This window comes from Microtus pennsylvanicus, chromosome 3 (assembly GCF_037038515.1).
Source record: "Microtus pennsylvanicus isolate mMicPen1 chromosome 3, mMicPen1.hap1, whole genome shotgun sequence".
Classification (NCBI taxonomy): Eukaryota; Metazoa; Chordata; class Mammalia; order Rodentia; family Cricetidae; genus Microtus; species Microtus pennsylvanicus.
The window spans coordinates 63,512,596-63,521,438 of record NC_134581.1 but is presented as its reverse complement, the minus strand read 5'-3'; positions in this window follow the sequence as shown (position 1 = coordinate 63,521,438).

The following is an 8,843-nucleotide window of genomic DNA, read 5'->3' as shown; positions in this document are numbered from 1 at the left end:
AGGGGACTCCCATATCATTTGTAAATTACCAAGTCTATAGTAACTCCATTGTAGCAACAGAAAAAGGCAACAATGAGGGGCTGGAGAAATTGCTCAGTGGTTAAGAGCATTGACTGCTCTTCCAGAGGACCAGGGTTCAATTCCCAGCACCCACAAGGCACCTCACAACTGTCCGCAACTCCAGTTAAGAGGACCCAACACCCTCACATGCGGCGGACTTCTCGACCAGCGAGAAAGAACAACCACCACACGAGGATTCTTCTCAGATCACGCTTTATTGGAGTGCCCTTGGTTGAGAGAGCATGAAGCGAAGGGGCCCCGAGAGCACTAAGGCAGCTACTTATATATGGAAATGGCACACGGGTCGCCTTGTGATTGGCTGCCACCAACAGCTGACACCAGACTGCATCGGGATAGGCCCAGGGACCCTTATCCACCACGCATGGGGGAAGTGGGGGACACACAGCTCTCAAAGGCTTAGCCAAATATGGAGTTGTTTATTTCCAACAAGACAGGATGTCGGCGCCATCTTGTAATGGCGATCCTGTCCGGCTCACTACACTCACACATATATGCAGGCAAAACACCAATGAACATAAAATAAAAAAAAAATTTAAAAAGCCAGGAATGAGCTAAAATTTACATTTATCTATCTGTTTATTATGGTTTTTTTTGTTTTGTTTTTTTTTTTTTTTTGGTTTTTCGAGACAGGGTTTCTCTGTAGCTTTGGTACCTGTCCCGGAACTAGACCAGGCTGGCCTTGAACTCCCAGAGATCCGCCTGCCTCTGCCTCCCAAGTGCTGGGATTGAAGGCGTGCACCACCACCGCCCGGCTGTTGTTGTTATTTTGAGACAAGATCTTACTGTTATGACCTGCTACTGACTTGTCCTGTCCCTTTAAGAGGCAAGCCCTGGCTTCTCCCCTCTTCCACCGAGGCAAGCAGATCTTCCTTTCCTCTTTCTTTTTTTTTTTTTTTTTTTTTTTTTTTTTTTTTTTTGTTTTGGAGACAGGATCTTTTTTTTTTAATATTTATTTATTATGTATACAATATTCTGTCTGTGTGTATGTCTGCAGGCCAGAAGAGGGTACCAGACCTCATTACAGATGGTTGTGAGCCAACATGTGGTTGCTGGGAATTGAACTCAGGACCTTTGGAAGAGCAGGCAATGCTCTTAACCACTGAGCCATCTCTCCAGCCCCCCCTTTCCTCTTTCTTTTTCCCTGTCTCTCTTTGGGAGAAATGACTGCAACCTCCCCCCCACACACACACACTGTTTCTCTTTCATGCTCTCGCTCTCTCTCTCTCTCTCCCTCTCTCCCCCTTCCCTTTCCTTCCATAACCCACTGAATAAACTATACCCAAACCCTCTCTCTGCATGGTGTGCCTATCCGTTTTCCACCCGCCATGGCTCCTCATGGGACTGGCTGCCCTGCTGCCCTGCCGAGGTCTCTAACCTGCCTAGGACCCACAGAAGCCTCAGGTGGTGGGATCAGGCTGTCCCTCATGGCCCGCTGCTGCCCCTCGGGGAATAGTACTGTTTTATCTAAACCATTACACTTACTAAATAGCTTCAGACTCACTATGTGGCCCAAACTAGCCTAGAACTTAAAAAAAAAAAAGATTTGTTTTTATTCTTTGTGTATGTGTGCTTTGCCTTCATGTACGAACCTACACCTCATTTGCAGGCCTGGTGCCCACAAAGTTAGAAGAAGAGTCTTGGGTCCCTCCTGGAACTGAAGTTATAACAGCTAGGAGCTGCCATGTGGGTGTTAGCAGCCAAGCCCAAAACCTTTGCAACCGCAGCCAGTGCTTTTAACCCCTGCGCCATCTGTTGTTTTAGCTTCAGTCCAGTGGCTGCACCTTAATCTACTGCTATTTCTAGCCCGCTTCTCTAACAACGGCAGGAACTCTGTTCCTGCAGGCACTGTACCTGTCGCTGCTACTAAAGGTAGCTTTAACAACATCTCTATTGTTTTATTTATAAATAAGATTGGAGAGTCAAAGCCTGGGGTGAAAACCTACTATCTCAAAGAGGCAGAGTAGGAACTAGCTAATCCTCTCTCCTTGCTAGTGTCTCCAAAAAAGAGCATCCTTCAATTCCACCAAAGTATATATAAGAAAGAAAAAAAAAAACACTTCAAATCCCTGTCAACTACTGCCAGTGTGTCTCTCTATCTCTCCCGGATGCCCTCTGATGCTCTATGATTACTTTCCATCAAATAGTTGCTAACTCTGCCTCCTGACCCCAAGGTTAATTTACTCAGTTAATGCAAATGCAAACTTGGGTTTCACAGTGTGATCTTGCAACAGTTGTTGGGTGTCTTTTTGTTTGTCTGTGTCAGTGACAAAATATGTGAGCAAAACAACTTAATCTAGAAGTGTAATTTTGGCTCACAGTTTGAAGGGTTTCCGATCAGAAGGTGGGGCAGGGTGTGGTGAGGAGAAGGGCTTAGTCCCGTGCTTGTTAGGAAGCACAAAAAGAACACCTGTGCTCTGAGTTCTCCATTTCTCTCTCTGATCCTGCCTGACCCTCTCCCTGTGGTGTCTTCCCGAGTTAACCACCATGTCTGGAGAACCTGTCACTGACACCTGCTGAGGTGTTTCCCTAACATCTGGACTGTGTCTCAGTGCAATTAAGTTGATGATCAAGATGAACATCAACACATACTAGTCTGTGCTCTTCCACCCTGCTATGCCTGCAACCTCAATTTTTCCCCCAAGATTTAACACAAATAAAACCCTGTTAACACAGAGAGTTAAGAGATTGAAGAAGTTAAAATATGTTTCTTTTTTGCTCTCTGTGTGTCTTATTGTGTTTTTTGGTTTCTTTTTTCTTTCTTTCTTTCTTTTTTTTTTTCTGAGACAGGGTTTCTCTGTTTAACAGTCCTAGCTATCCTAGAACTAGCTCTTGTAGACAAAGCTGACTCACAGAGATCCACCTACCTTTGCCTCCTGAGTGGTGGGATTAAAGGTGTGCACCACCACCACCTGGCTTTCTTTTGTTTCTGTTTGTTTATTTGTGTGATTTTTTTTAGGTTATATTCCTTTGCATCTGCCCTCACTGTGTTGTAGGTATTTATTTAGCATTCTTTGTTTAAGTCCAGGAATCCAAGCCAGGCACGGTGATGTACACCCGTGATCTTGATGACATTTGGGAGGTGGAGCAGAATGAGAATCACAAGGCCATTTGCACATGTATACTACAGTACATAGTTCCTGGGCTACAATAGGGCTTATCTAAAAACAGGGGGCGGATGGATAGCAACTATCATGAAGGAGAAACCATTAGGAATTACCAATTACAAGTATGTACTTGCAGCTCAGGCTACAGGTGCACAGCAGGAAATTCCAAATTATTTCCTTTCATATAAAGAAAAAAGCTAAATTACTTTCAAGTAAAATGCTATATCTGTCATATGACAAGCAACAGAGATGCCAATGCAAAGCTCATTTCTATGTTATTAGCATTTCACAGTAATTACCTAGCAGTCGTTTTGACTTTTTCAGAGAAGAGCATTTTACCGCTAACAATGTGCGGAACTGTGGGTGAGGACCAAAGGCAGGAAGGTGCTGTCGTACTTTATTAGAATAAAATCTGTCACCCTTGGGCCTGAGGCCGAGTACCACACAGCTGAAGATTGCTTCCTCCTTTCTCTGGCCTCCCTAGACCTCAGTCCACATGAGAAATCGTATTTGATTTGGATGGGAACACCAAGGTGTGAAAGAGAAGGGCGGTCTTTTGAGGATGAATGTGCAGACCGGCCTCCTCTGGGCCCACTGGACATGTGGGGGAAAGGACAGGCTGAGCCTGAGCAAGGTTTATTTGCAGTTCATTTGAATAGGCCTCAGACACCTCACACTAAGTGTAGACAGACCTATGGGATCCCAGAACTCAGGAAGATCCCTTCAAGCATCCCTACCCCCGCCCCATGCAGGGTCACCGACTCCAGTGGGCTCTCAGTGCCTTGTCTGTGGGACAACCTGGCCTTCCTTAGCCCTGCTGTAAAACAGAGCTCCCAGGGAGGGGAAGTTTTGAACTCTGTTTTTTACCCGACACAAGTCTAGAGCCTGAGAAGGGCCGGTCCTCATCTGCCTGGGTCCAAGAGGTCAAAGGAAGATGAAGCTCTACCCTGAAGAGCCTGGGAGAACTGCTGGATACTCCAGATGGATGGTATGAGGCCTTCTTAGCCGGTCATTTCTGCCTTCACCTGACTGGGAAAACAAGTCAAGTGATGTAGGACAGAAACAGGGCTGACTGACTAGACAGGGGAGAGGCCTGCTTTGAAGGGAAGGGTGGTAGGAAATGCCCAGGCCCTACTTCCCATCCTGCATGCCCAGTCCTTTTAGTCAGGCAAGGTTTAGGAAGAGACACCCTTCCCTTCCCATTTACTCTCCGTACATCTAAGGTTGTCTGGAATCACCCATAACCCAACAGACTGCTCTGTCTTTTTTTTTTTTTTTTGGTTTCTCTGTAGTTTTGGAGCCTGTCCTGAAACTAGCTCTTGTAGACCAGGCTGGTCTCAAACTCACAGAGATCCGCCTGCCTCTGCCTCCCAAGTGCTGGGATTAAAGGCGTGCACCACCACCGCCCGGCCTGCTCTGTCTTGTATTAGTCCAGTGGCAAGGAACTCATCAGTGCCTCATGAAGCTTGTTCTAGAAGGAAGCCCTTGAGCCGGAACCTGCCTCCCTGGAACATATCTAAAAAGCTCTCGCAGCTGTGGGACCAATGGCATGATGTCTTCCCGACCAGTTCCGGCTCACTACCAAATCCCTCCATCCTCTCTTGGCCACTATCTCTTTGACCTGTATCCAAAGCCTGCTCTATTAAATCATTTTGTAGTATCTAAGGGGCACTGCCATGGGAGGGATGCAAGGCAAAGTTAGAAGGCCTGCCTATCAGAGTTCTTCTACGCCTTAGAAGGAACCTGGGTCTTGCTCCTCTGAGGCAGATACCAGGGCAAGGACATACCCCAGTCCTAGGGGAAACAGAAGAGACAGGGAAAATGGGATCACTGCTCACCCTGGGCAGTGAGAGAATGTCAGCCAGCTATGTTGGGTTTTTTGTTTGATTGTTTTTAGTTTTGCTTTCCCCCCAAAAAATAAAGAAAGTAACAGTCTGTAAAAACAACCCTCTTGTCTGCTCTTGCAGTGTGAGCCTAGGCCTCCTGGACACTAAGACTAGACGGAAGCCCCAGACAGGAGTTCACGAGCCCCCACCGCTCCCACCAGCACACACACTGTCATGAAAGGGGAAGATCTTGACTCGCCAGCCCTGGGCTCACTCCAGGCTCCTTTGCGTGTACCTGGGGACTTCCACAGCCTCCCCAGTTATGAAAACTGGCCTTTCTCCATTTCTCCAACAATATACCCTGAGGTAGTAAATCTTCTCACACTACTTCTCCCAAGGCCTGGCCATTTGGGGTGAGGCGCCAGGGCTATTAGGCGACAGGCATCACAAATCACCGAGTCAGGCGCCACCTCCTTAGGGTCTGTCTGCTAGAGAGCGGGGAATTTTGCTTATTATTTTTTTCTTTTCTTTCTTTGCTTCTTCCTCTTCCTCCTCTTCTTTCTCTTCTTTTTGCCCTGTCTGTATAGATAACACTTCCTTGAGGCACACATTCGCCCAGGAGCAGGGGGAAGGTGGCGATCTTGTCCTGCTGCCCATTTGAACAGCAGTTGGACTCGCTTACGGGCTACAGTACAGTTTCTGCTTCTCCATCTCTACATTCTCAGAGTGGCTTCTACAACTTCTTCCCACTAGTCACTTCCCTGAGAGGCAAACAGACGCAAGCTAAAGGACCCGCCCTGCTGACCTCACACCCTACATAGACTGCACAGGCAGATAAGCTGCTGATTCCTCTCAGTGACAACGTGAACCTAATGATTCAGCTGCTCATTGTAAACTCACCAATTAGAGCTCAGGAAAACCTGATTGGGTAACACCTTGGGCCCTCAAAAGGCTTTGCTCACTGGTCTGTCTCCCCACTGTCTCTTTAGCACCGTGCTATCTTTGAATGTGCTGGTTAGTGTTTAGTCAACTTGGCTGAGCTACAGTCCTCTGGAAAGAGCGAATCTCAACAGAGAAAATGTCTCTACCAGACTGGCCTGGTAGGCAAGTCCATGGGGGCATTTCCTTGATGAATGATTGATGTGGGAGGACCCAGCCCACTATGGGTGGTACCACCCCTGGGCATGTGGTCTTGGGTTGTATAAAAAAAAAAAAGTAAGCTGAGAGGCTGGAGAAATGGCTCAATGATTAAAATAATGGCTACTCTTCCAGAGGCCCAAGGTTCCCAGTACCCACTTGGTGGCTGATCATTATCTGGGAACTCCATTTTCAGGAAATTCAATGTGGTACAGAAACAAAACACGTCCATACATACAAAATAATAGACAATAAATCAAGCTACCTGAGCAAGGGAGAGCAAACCAGTAAGCAGCATTCTCCATGGTCTGCTTCAGCTGGGCTCCTGTCTTGCTTGAGTTCCTACCTTGGCGTTCCTTAAAGATGGACTGTCGTTGGGATGTGTAAACCAAACAAACCCTATCCTTTGAAAGTCTTTACCACAGCAATGAGAAGAAAACTTTTGCACCCTTAAGGTACCCCTCTTCCCCCTCAGAGCTGTAAGAATAAAATGCTTTGCCCAGCAGTCTCCGCCATGTCACACCTGATCCACCACCAGGAATCCCACCCTCTTGCATTGGGGATCTCCTGGAGAGAGGATAAAAGCTGAGCTCAGACGCCAAGACCAAACTAGAAAAAAATAAATTGCAAGGAGGCTCAGTATGAACGTTGAGAGCAGGAAGTGAAGGGTCTCTGACAGGCGTGAGCGTGGCAAACATGGCTCTGGCAGGCCTTACTCTTCTCCCCCACCCCCTCTGCCTCGCTAAAAACCATTCCTACAGCTAGCCAGTAGGGACTCTTCCCTTATTTGGCCACTTCCTCCTCTTGAGGCTGACTACCAAGGTTCAACTCTCTTAAGTATTGAAGTCCAGCAATCAAAATCTGGCTTTGGCTGTCCTAATTAACATGCCCAATAAAAATTAAACACGTCATCCTAACATGGGGTTTCCCCTTTTACCTTTCTAAACCACCATTTGCCTATGGGCCTTGTCTGTCTTCTCTCTATCCAGAGGCAATTCTTTGTCCCTCTGGGGCAGATACCTCTGCCTCCTTTCCTTGTTCTGTTCCCCTTCTCCCTAGTCCTCTATCTCCTCTCTTATTCCCTGCCCTTTGTCCCTCTGGGGCAAATAACTCTCCTCTGTGCTGAAAGCTTGGTTTTGGGTGTCTTAGGCCAATATAGGTCCGTTCAGGAAGGATGTTCAAGAAGTTGGGCATGGTAAAATCACTGCTCTTGAAACAGGACAAGCAGAGATGACTCAGGACCCAGGATGACCAGATAGGGACAAGGTTATCAGAGTGTCTCACCAAGAACTGAGGCTTGGGTAAAGAGCTGTGGGTGACACCATTGTTGCGAGATATTTGATCATACTTGATCACACCAGAACTCTGAGACTGTGTTAATAAAACTGAACTTGAATCAAGAGGTGGAGCCAGCAAGTAGTTGACAGGAATAAGGAGGAGCCAGGGATATTGATAGAGAGGTGCACAGGAAGGAGTAGGGAGGAACTTAGAGATTCGTGGCCCTTTTGGCTTGAGACAGAAGGAGAGATGCTTTCTTGCTGTGTCTCCTGTCAAAAAGGAAGGTCAGCTGGTTGCCTCTCTTCGTCTCTGATCAAGCAGGTTTTCATTCCAATATCTGACTCGTGAGTCTTTATTGGTGAATAGAACAACTTAGATAAAAACAGCATACTGTAGGGTAAAAGGCCACTTTTGGGTTAAAAACCCACTAAATTCTGAGCCTGAAATCTCACCAACCCTTGGGCTTACCCTAAACTCAGCACTTGAAATCCTACCAATCCCCACCCCGGAAAACTCCATACCCAAGAAACCCTATATAAACCTGTCTCTCGCTCAGTTCCCTGCCAGCCTCCTCTGAGCAGAGGCAGCCACCTCTTGTATCTTTCCCAATAAATCTCTTGTGTGAGGTTTGCTGTGTGCAGTGACTTTGTGGTATTCCTTAGCTGACAGGACACCTTTCCCCTCAAAGCTGTAGCGCTACAGATGCCCATACCACACAACACCCCCTCTGTCCCTTTGTCTCTCTGGGACCTGGTATTGTGGGAAACATTGGCCATTGTCACCACCAAGTCCTGTCTGATAACCTGAATTTAAACCCGGACACAGGCCTGGCATTTCCCACTCAGATCTTACTTGTTTTCTGTTTTTCTCAAGCTCACAGAAATCTACCTGTTATTCTTTTTGGATATGGCATGGGGGGAGGGGCAAAAGGCCGGTGGCAGCAGTCCCACAAGGGGCAGCAGGTCCCACCAGAGGCCATCGCAGGTGACCCAGTGAGTCCCCAGAGGCCTTGGTAGGTTCCCTTGGCAGTTGGGAGACCAAGGCAGGTGAGAGACAGGCAGATACGCCATGCAGAGAGAGTTTAGGTATAGAGTTTATTTAGTGGGTTATGGAAGGGAAGGGGAAAAGGGTAGAGAGAGAAAGAGAGAGAAAGAAATAGGAGGGAGAAGAGAGGGGGAGGAGGGAGAGAGAGAGAGAGAAAGAGAGAGAAGGAAATAGGAGGGAGAAGATAGGGAGGAGGGAGAGAGAGAGAGACAGAAAGAGAGAGAGCATACAGGCTGGAGAAGAAGATCTACTTGCCTTGGCAGAAGGGGGAGTGGGCAAGGCTTGTTTTTTAAGGAGACGGGTACCCATTTGACAGGAGAGATCATAACACTATCCACTGTCTGTCTACGTAGGATCAAAGGTGTGCTCCACC